Source organism: Mus musculus, chromosome 2, assembly GCF_000001635.26.
Source record: "Mus musculus strain C57BL/6J chromosome 2, GRCm38.p6 C57BL/6J".
In the NCBI taxonomy this organism is placed as follows: Eukaryota; Metazoa; Chordata; class Mammalia; order Rodentia; family Muridae; genus Mus; species Mus musculus.
In genome coordinates this window covers 167,736,368-167,744,509 of record NC_000068.7, presented here as the reverse complement: position 1 = coordinate 167,744,509, position 8,142 = coordinate 167,736,368, and the positions used below count along the sequence as shown (strand labels likewise).

At 53.4% G+C, this 8,142-nt stretch overlaps 1 long non-coding RNA gene across 1 annotated transcript; it reads right to left on the bottom strand.

The window, feature by feature from the left end:
• Positions 1-2,245: 2,245 nt before the first annotated feature.
• On the bottom strand, positions 2,246-5,363 carry Gm52570. The gene is made up of 2 exons (XR_003954108.1): positions 5,191-5,363; positions 2,246-2,625 (listed from the first exon to the last, which is right to left on the bottom strand). It is a non-coding gene; the product is annotated as a predicted gene, 52570 (long non-coding RNA).
• Between the last annotated feature and the right edge of the window lie 2,779 nt (positions 5,364-8,142).

Below are 8,142 nucleotides of genomic sequence, written 5' to 3'. Positions count from 1 at the left end.
GTCCAAGCTAACGCTCAGCAGTGGGAAAGAAACATGGCTTCTTTAAAATGCCATAGTACAGGCTACAGGGCTTTTGTCCCCTTAGCAGTGGCATGACTAGGTGAGAGGTGGCCTCCAGTGGCCTCCTATCCTTTCACCCAGACTTTCATCTTCCTCTTGATCTCTGGAGAAGCTGCCAGCTGCCTGCCTCCTGCAGTGCTGGGTGAGAGGAGGAGGTGCCAGCAGGAGAGGATCATGGACTTCTTCAAGTCTCAGCTCCTGCCTGGTGGCCTCCCTGTGACTCTTTCAGGCCCACCCATGTGACACTCATCAGTTCTACACCCCTCCCCATGTCTGCTCTGACCCACTCTGGCCTCTGTGAGCCCTGTTCACAGCTCTGGAAAGTCCACTGACCGATCCCTGGAGCCACTCAGTCAAGTTCCTGCTGTCTCTCCGGCTGGCTGCTGTCCATCAGAAAGAAACATACAGTAAATGGCAGTTTTGACAAGCCAGGTCACCAAGACCTGGGGATTCACCACACCCTTCAATGTCCTGTTCTGTGATGCGGACTGTCCCCAAGATAGAGCAAACTCAGCCAGGAGTGGGCACCCCAAGGCTCTGCATGTACTTCCCCACTTTTCCCAGCTCTTCACTCTGCTAGGACACACACACACTCACACACACACTCTCACACACTCACATACATAGACAAACACACAGTCACACACACTCACATACATGCACACACACACACAAACTCATTCACACACTCACATACATGCACACACATGCACACACTCACACGCATGAACTCACACTCACATACATGGACACACACACTCACACACACTCATATACATATTCATGCACACACACATATACACACTCATATACATGCACACATATGCACACACTCATACACACACATGCACACACTCACACACACACATAAACTGTCCTCTGCCTCCACATATCCCTGCAGAAACCTTCATGTTTAAGGTGAAGCTTAGCTATGGGAAAGAAACATGGCTTCCTTGGGACCTGACACTAGAGTCAATTGGGGAAGAGAAGTGGAGCCCCACTTGCTAAATTCCCTCTTCCCTTCAAGTCTCAGTTTCCCTGCCTGACCCCACCATGCAGAGAACATTTTGTTGGCTTATTTTTGTGTCTCCGCACAGTCTGCTCTGTCACACAAGCCTGCATGGAGTCCTTGCGTGCTGACTCGGCCTTTTTCATGATACCTTTCATTCGCTCAAGCCTTCCTTCCTGGGGCCAAGAGCTAAGAAGGGCCCCTCCCCATCTCCTGCTAGAATAAAAACCCTGACCATGATGTCTATGAGGACAAAGCACTGCTTTCATGAGTCAGAATCTTGGTCTAAGCCCATTCAAGAGCTCTCTCAAAAATATCTATGCAGGGACTGGAGAGATGGCTCAGTGACTAAGGGCACTGGCTGCTCTTTCAAAGGACCCAGGTTCAATTCCAGGCACCCACAATGGCAGTTCACAACTGTACCTCCAAGATCTGACACCCTCACATAGATACACATGCAGGCAAAACACCAATGCAACTAACTAAAATAAAATTGCACCCCCCCCCCACACACACACACTCACATCGTGTTCACCGCAGCCATAGCCACAGCAGCCTAAGAAAAGAACTCTGGGGCTCCCCGGAGTGAATACAGGGGCAAGATGAGGTTGCCTGTAAGATAGAACTTGCTCGGGGAAAACGACAGCTACCGGCAACAATGTGAAAGAGTCACAAGGACACCCTGCACACTGAAGGGCACAAAAGGCCACATGTTGTACTGACAACATCTATGAGCAATATGTGGTATGAAAGCTCCATAGCGATTGACTGACTGGGGCTTCCCCGACTGGAGCAACAGCCCAGAGTAGGGGAGGGGTGAACATGAAATATTTGTAACTGATCTGAGCATGCTCAGCCTGTGACAGGACAAAATGGTTACTTGAGATTATTATTTGTGTGTTTCTTAGGGGGGTCCTTAAAATAGTTACTTTTTTTTACTTTTTTCAGATAGGGTCTTTGGGAGCTTAGACTGGCTTTGAACTTGTGATACACCAGAGCACAGCCTTCAACCCTTAATCCTTCCCCCTCCACCACCCATGTACTGATTACAGGCTTGTTCTGCCATGCCTGCCTTAAAATCATTACTTTTGTAACAAGTGCCTTTTATCTCAATTGAAAACAAATTTCTAATCTTTTAAAGCCAGAGATGGGGGCAGAAAAAAACAAAATACTGGATGCATCCTGGTTTGTTTGTTTTAATATAAAACAAATTATGGAGGAAAGACAGCTTACAAACAGACTCTAAAGCAAACTCTGTGGTGACCAGCAATGGCTCTTCTTAAAGGCTGCATACTATTCCCTGTGCGAATAGCTCTCCAACCCTTCCTCCCGGGTGATGGACGGAGACTTTCACGCCATTGCCCAGTCCTCTTTTCCTTTCCTTTTCTCATGAAAAAATGGAGGCTCACAGAGTTCTGAATGTCAGAACTCGAACCCATGCCCGGCCTCACGTCCTGCTGAGGCCACAGCACACAATGGCAGAGGCAGCGGAGGAGAACGGTGGGGAGTCAGACAGGACCATTCCCAGATGCTCAGGATGCTCACAGGTGTCCTGGCTGGGGGAGAGACACAGGTGGGGCTGGGGCTGAGGTGGTGGATGGAGGGTTAAACAGGGCTATCTATCGGGAAAGATCTTGCTGGGGAAAAGAAAGATGGCAAAAGGAATGAGAGAGAAGCCTTCAACCCATCTGGAGAACTGTGTTCTAAACAGAGGAACAGACCCTGGAGGCAGGAGCTGCAGGGGCTGGGGGTGGGGTTACGGTTGTGGGGGATATAGGATGTTATGAGGAGCTGGACTTGTCTGTGGGTAAGGTGATGCAGGAGACAGACAAGCCACCAAAAGCTGTGCTGTGGCTTAGGTAGCTTGGCTTATTCTGGAAGCCACAGGACACCTTGGGAAGGTTTGGAGTGAGGTAGGACAGAATACAACAGGGCTCCCCAGAGCTGCTGTGCCTATGCTGGGCCAGGGAGGAAGGGGGCAGGAGGGGGTCAGTGCTGGGGGAGGGGGCAGGAGGGGGTCAGTGCCTGTGGAGGGGGCAGGAGGGGGGTCAGTGCTGGGGGAGGGGGCAGGAGGGGGTCAGTGCTGGGGGAAGGGGCAGGAGGGGGGGTCAGTGCTGGGGGAGGGGGCAGGAGGGGGGGTCAGTGCTGGGGGAGGGGGCAGGAGAGGGTCAGTGCTGGGGGAGAGGGTAGGAGGGATCAGTGCTTGGGGGGGCAGGAGGGAGTCAGTGCTGGGGGAGGGGGCAGGAGGGGTCAGTGCTGGGGGGGCAGGAGGGGTCAGTGCTGGGAGGGGCAGGAGGAAGTCAGTGCTGGCTCCAGACTGCCATTCAGGACTGCTGAGGTGGTGAATAAGAAGATGGTCCACCTGCCTACCACCCTGAACTTGAGATGAGCTGGGCCTCCCCTCTTGAGGAAGGCAGTCAGAGAAAGTGCCCAGAGAGGAAATGGACTCTGCTGATTCATGGGCCCAGGCCGGCCACTTCCCCCAGTCAGAAGTGTTGCTGGAATTAGGGAGTGAGAGAGCAGTAATCACCATGCAAAAGACAGAAAGAGGCAGGCTCAAACTGGGGGTGGGGTGGGCCACTGGCCTAAAGTGTAGATCAGGGAGGGCCTCCTGGAAGAGGTGGCATTTGGGCCTGGATGGGAAGAATTAATGTAGAAGTTTAACTTGGCGACAGATACAGGGAGGAGTGTCCCTGCCTGCTGAGCAACAGAATGAGGCAACCAAACGAATTCATGATCACTGGAGAGGCTGTGTGCAGCTTCCAGTGATGTCTGTGTCTGGGCCATGCCAGGAAATACGCCCATCAGGCCCCAAACAGGGTTTGCTGCAGCTAGGGTGGCTTCTGCAAGCCCCTGATGCGGCCCCAGGAACTTCTGTAAGCCCCGCTACTCCTATGAAATTATAAAATTACTTAGAAATCACAGGAGGCCAAAAGCTGACATGCTCTTGAGAGACAATGGAGTCAGAACTAGAAAGCTGTGGAAGGTTCCAGAGAGCTTTGTGCTGGGGTAAGCCCCTGCTCCTTGGGGACTGCAGGGCCAACCATGGAGACTGAAGGGGGCGGGGGCGCTCGGTGTGGGAACCTGAGAGGAAGGAGAAGGGGAAGAAGAGAGAGAAGAAAGCAAAATACCTGAGAGGACGAGACAGAGACAGACAGACAGAGAGGACAGAGAGAGTTCCACAGAGATTCAACCCCATGTGTCTACAATGCTGGGACTCAGAACACCCCACAGAGGTCCCATGCTCTCATTGCCCAGCACACATTGAAAACCTACTGTGTGCTGGGGGTGGTAGGGAGGGCATGTGCCTGAGGCAGACAGAGTTTTAGAGGACAGGAGTAATGATCCAGGCTCTCTCTCTCTCTCTCTCTCTCTCTCTCTCTCTCTCTCTCTGTGTGTGTGTGTGTGTGTGTGTGTGTGTGTGTGTGTCAGGTGTAGCAGGACTCTCAGCCCAGGAAAGAGAGGAAGGAAGCTGGGGACAGGGCAAGGTCAAACCTGGAGCCCAGAGTCTGTGGACCATCCATCCCCAAAGAGGCTGGATGCAGGGATGCAGGGGTGCAGGGATGCAGGGGTGCGGGGGTGCAGGGGTGCAGGGATGCAGGGGTGCAGGGATGCAGGGGTGCAGGGATGCAGGGGTGCGGGGGTGCAGGGGTGCAGGGGTGCAGGGATGCAGGGGTGCAGGGATGCAGGGGTGCAGGGATGCAGGGGTGCAGGGATGCAGGGGTGAATGACTGCCACTCTCCTGGTACTGAGTAGGTCTCTGGGGCATGGAGATCCAAGACAGGGAAGGGACAGTGTAGCTTCTAGAGGATTCTGTGACTGTGGTATGAGGGAAAGGCTGGAGCCCAGGTAGAAGTGGGGAGACCCCCTCAGTGAGTTGATGTTTAGGAGCAAGGATGTGTAGAGGCTCTCGGGGGACAGCAAGGCTCTCGGGGGACAGCAAGGCCCTGTTCTTAAGATCTTGCTGAGTTCTCCACAGCCTCTCACTCTGAAGAAGTGTGCCCACAACCTTCTCTCAGCAGCCCCAAGAAATAGACCCACACTCAAGGGTTGAAATAAAAAGGAGGCAAGCTCGCGGGGGGGGGGGGGGGCTGTTGGAATGTCTCCCACCCCACACTCACCTTCCAGAAACTCCCAGAATGCCGGGCAGAGGGAGGCACCTCGTGAGAAAAGGGTCCATTACCTCTTTAGGAAACATGAGACCTGGTGATTCACCCCTGCAGGAGCAAGCCTGGGAGACAGCTGAGCAGCAAACAGGCCTCTAGTGCCAGAACTCTGGGACTTCCAGACACTTCTGTGTTTAAGAATTGTCATTTGTGTTTGGGTTAGAGAACCAAGAGACGGGAGGGGGAATGGGGGGGGCTGTTTCTAACAGAACTCACTCCCTCGGGTCACTCACCTGCTCACTGTCCTCAAATCCTCCAACTTTTCCCACCTCAGGTCCTTTTTGCACTAGCTCTTCCTCCTATGGGATCTGTCCCTGACCCTGAGGGCCAGCCCACCCATACACACAAAGACACACCCACCGCCAGCCCCACCCCCAGCTCCCAGCACCCCCTCCCCCACCCTACCTCCTGTTCCCATCCCCCCATGCAGAATGATTGAGTGAGTCAAGGAGACTTTGGGGCTACCCAGAGCTGGGCTCACTGGGGACAGCAGCCAGCTCCCACCAGCATCTGCCACACTCTAGGGAGGTGCATGTGTGCATGCGTGTGTACCTGTGTGTGAGACAGACAGGTGGAGCAGGAAAGGACAGGGCCTGCTGGGAAGTAACAAGGGACAAAGAGAAGAGACTCAAAGAAACTGAGGGGGTGGCATAAATGATGCTGAGGCAGGAGGATTGCCATGAGTTCTCAAGGCCAGTCTAGGATACAGGATGAGACCCAGTCTCAAAATAACAACAGGGTTGGCAGTGTGACTCATCATAGAAAGACACTCGCTGTCAAGACAGACCAAGACAAGACTGACCACCTGAGTCTGCTCCCTGAGCGAGACCCACGAAGTGGAGGGAGGGACGATTCCAGCGAGCTGTCGTCTGCCCTCGAAGCTACCTTTCACCTCCCTACGCTACCTAAGAAATAAATACAAGCTCGGTGCACACCCGAGATTCCCATGCCTGGGGGGACAAGAGTGAGGGGTCAGAAGGTCAAGGCTATACGTGTTTGGCTACATAGTGAGCTCAAGGACAGCACAAGCTAAAACCCTGTCTCAAAGAAAAAACAGAAACAAGAACATACAATGTCCCTGGCTGGTTCCCCAGGCCCTACCTTGACCAGTCAGTCCACTGTGTGCTGCCCCCCCACAGCCACCCCCTTTGTCTCCCAGCTTCCCCCCAGTTTCTTTTTCTTATTTTTTTTTCAAGACAGGGTTTTTCTGTGTAGCCCTGGCTGTCCTGGAACTCACTCTGTAGACCAGGCTGGCCTCGAACTCAGAAATCTGCCTGCCTCTGCCTCCCAAGTGCTGGGATTAAAGGCATGCACCATCACCGCCTGGTGGCCCTCTAGTTTCAAAACACTTGCTTTACTCTAAGTTCAGTCTGCCAGACATGGACCTAGGCTGCTAGGCCCTCGAGCTTTGCGAGGAAAAGCAGGTCTTTGCATGGAATGTCTTTCTGGCAATTAGAGAAAGATTCCAGAAAACACTCCAGGCCAAAAGATAAAACACAGCTAAGGACATCTGGTTGGGGCCCCGCAGCTTGGGCCTGACACCTGGGAACAGGGGCCAACGGTGGGGAGGCAGGAGGGAAGGCTTCTTGGAGGAGGAAGAGGCCAGGCCTGGTGGCCCTCAAGTCATTCTGGGAGACACAACAGGTCCAGTCCAATATTAAGATGCCCAGCAGGTCAGACCAGATTCTCCCAAGAGTCCTTGGGGGGTCAGAGCACCCTAGCTGCTTCATGTCCTTTCACAGAGCATCTTCTCTCTCCTTATGTCCTCTGTGATCATGGTGTGATCGTAGACCTGTAAGATCTATGTCCCTGCCAGGGTCCACCTGCCCCCTGTAGGAAGGAGCACTCAGCCATCTGGGGCCAGCACACAGCCCACACGGCATATGGCTGACACATTCCCCTGGACACTTGCTGTTGGGACATGCCACAAGCAATACAAGACTGGGGATCAGAAGCCGGGCGTGGTGGCGCACGCCTTTAATCCCAGCACTCAGGAGGCAGAGGCAGGAGGATTTCTGAGTTCGAGGCCAGCCTGGTCTACAAAGTGAGTTCCAGGACAGCCAGGGCTATACAGAGAAACCCTGTCTCGAAAAATACAAAAAACAAAACAACAACAACAACAACAAAGACTGGGAATCAGAACCTGAGTGCTCTGGCCTCTAGAGATAATATGATGCTGACCAATCAGCCCACCGCTAGAGACAGGGTGCATAACCAATCATGTGCTATGGGGGGAGGGGCATGGTGATTCAGGACACTAGTCTGTATCACCGCCAAAACCAGCCTCCAAGGTGACGATTTCTGAGATGTTTGAACTCCCCACACCTTCCTTTCTGTGCCTGTGAAATGGGCTGAGGAGGCGCCATGGGTACCTAGAAAGTGGGTGGTTTAAAGCAGAGGAGAAGCAATGAAGTTATTAAAATGGCCGAACAATGACAAACTGACGGGGCTCAAAAAAGCCAAAAGAAACCAAGGGTGGTGGCTTTAATCCTGACCCTCAGAAGGCAGAGGCGGGTAGATCTCTTGTGAGTTTGAGGCAAGCTTGGTCTACAGAGTGAGTTCTAGAACAACCAGGGCTACACAGAGAAACCTTGTCTCAAGAAACCAAAACAACCAAAAGCCAAAAGGAAGGGGGAAAAGGCAGAAAGGAAGGAAGGAGGGAGGGAAGGGGGGAGGGCATGCCACCATTTATGCCCCCACTGAGGCCTGAGGGACCCTGGAGGCGGCAGTGTATTCAGACCAACAGAAACATGGGACAGGTAAACGACCACACCCACATCTCTTCACTGTCCACGGAAGTCCCGCAGTCAAGTAACCGTGTATGCGCTGAGCCCTCGGCTGCTCCCCCCATTTGTGCTAAAAGGACCTGGGCTTTGCAGCTGTGCTGGCTGGCCTCAGGGCTGCAGA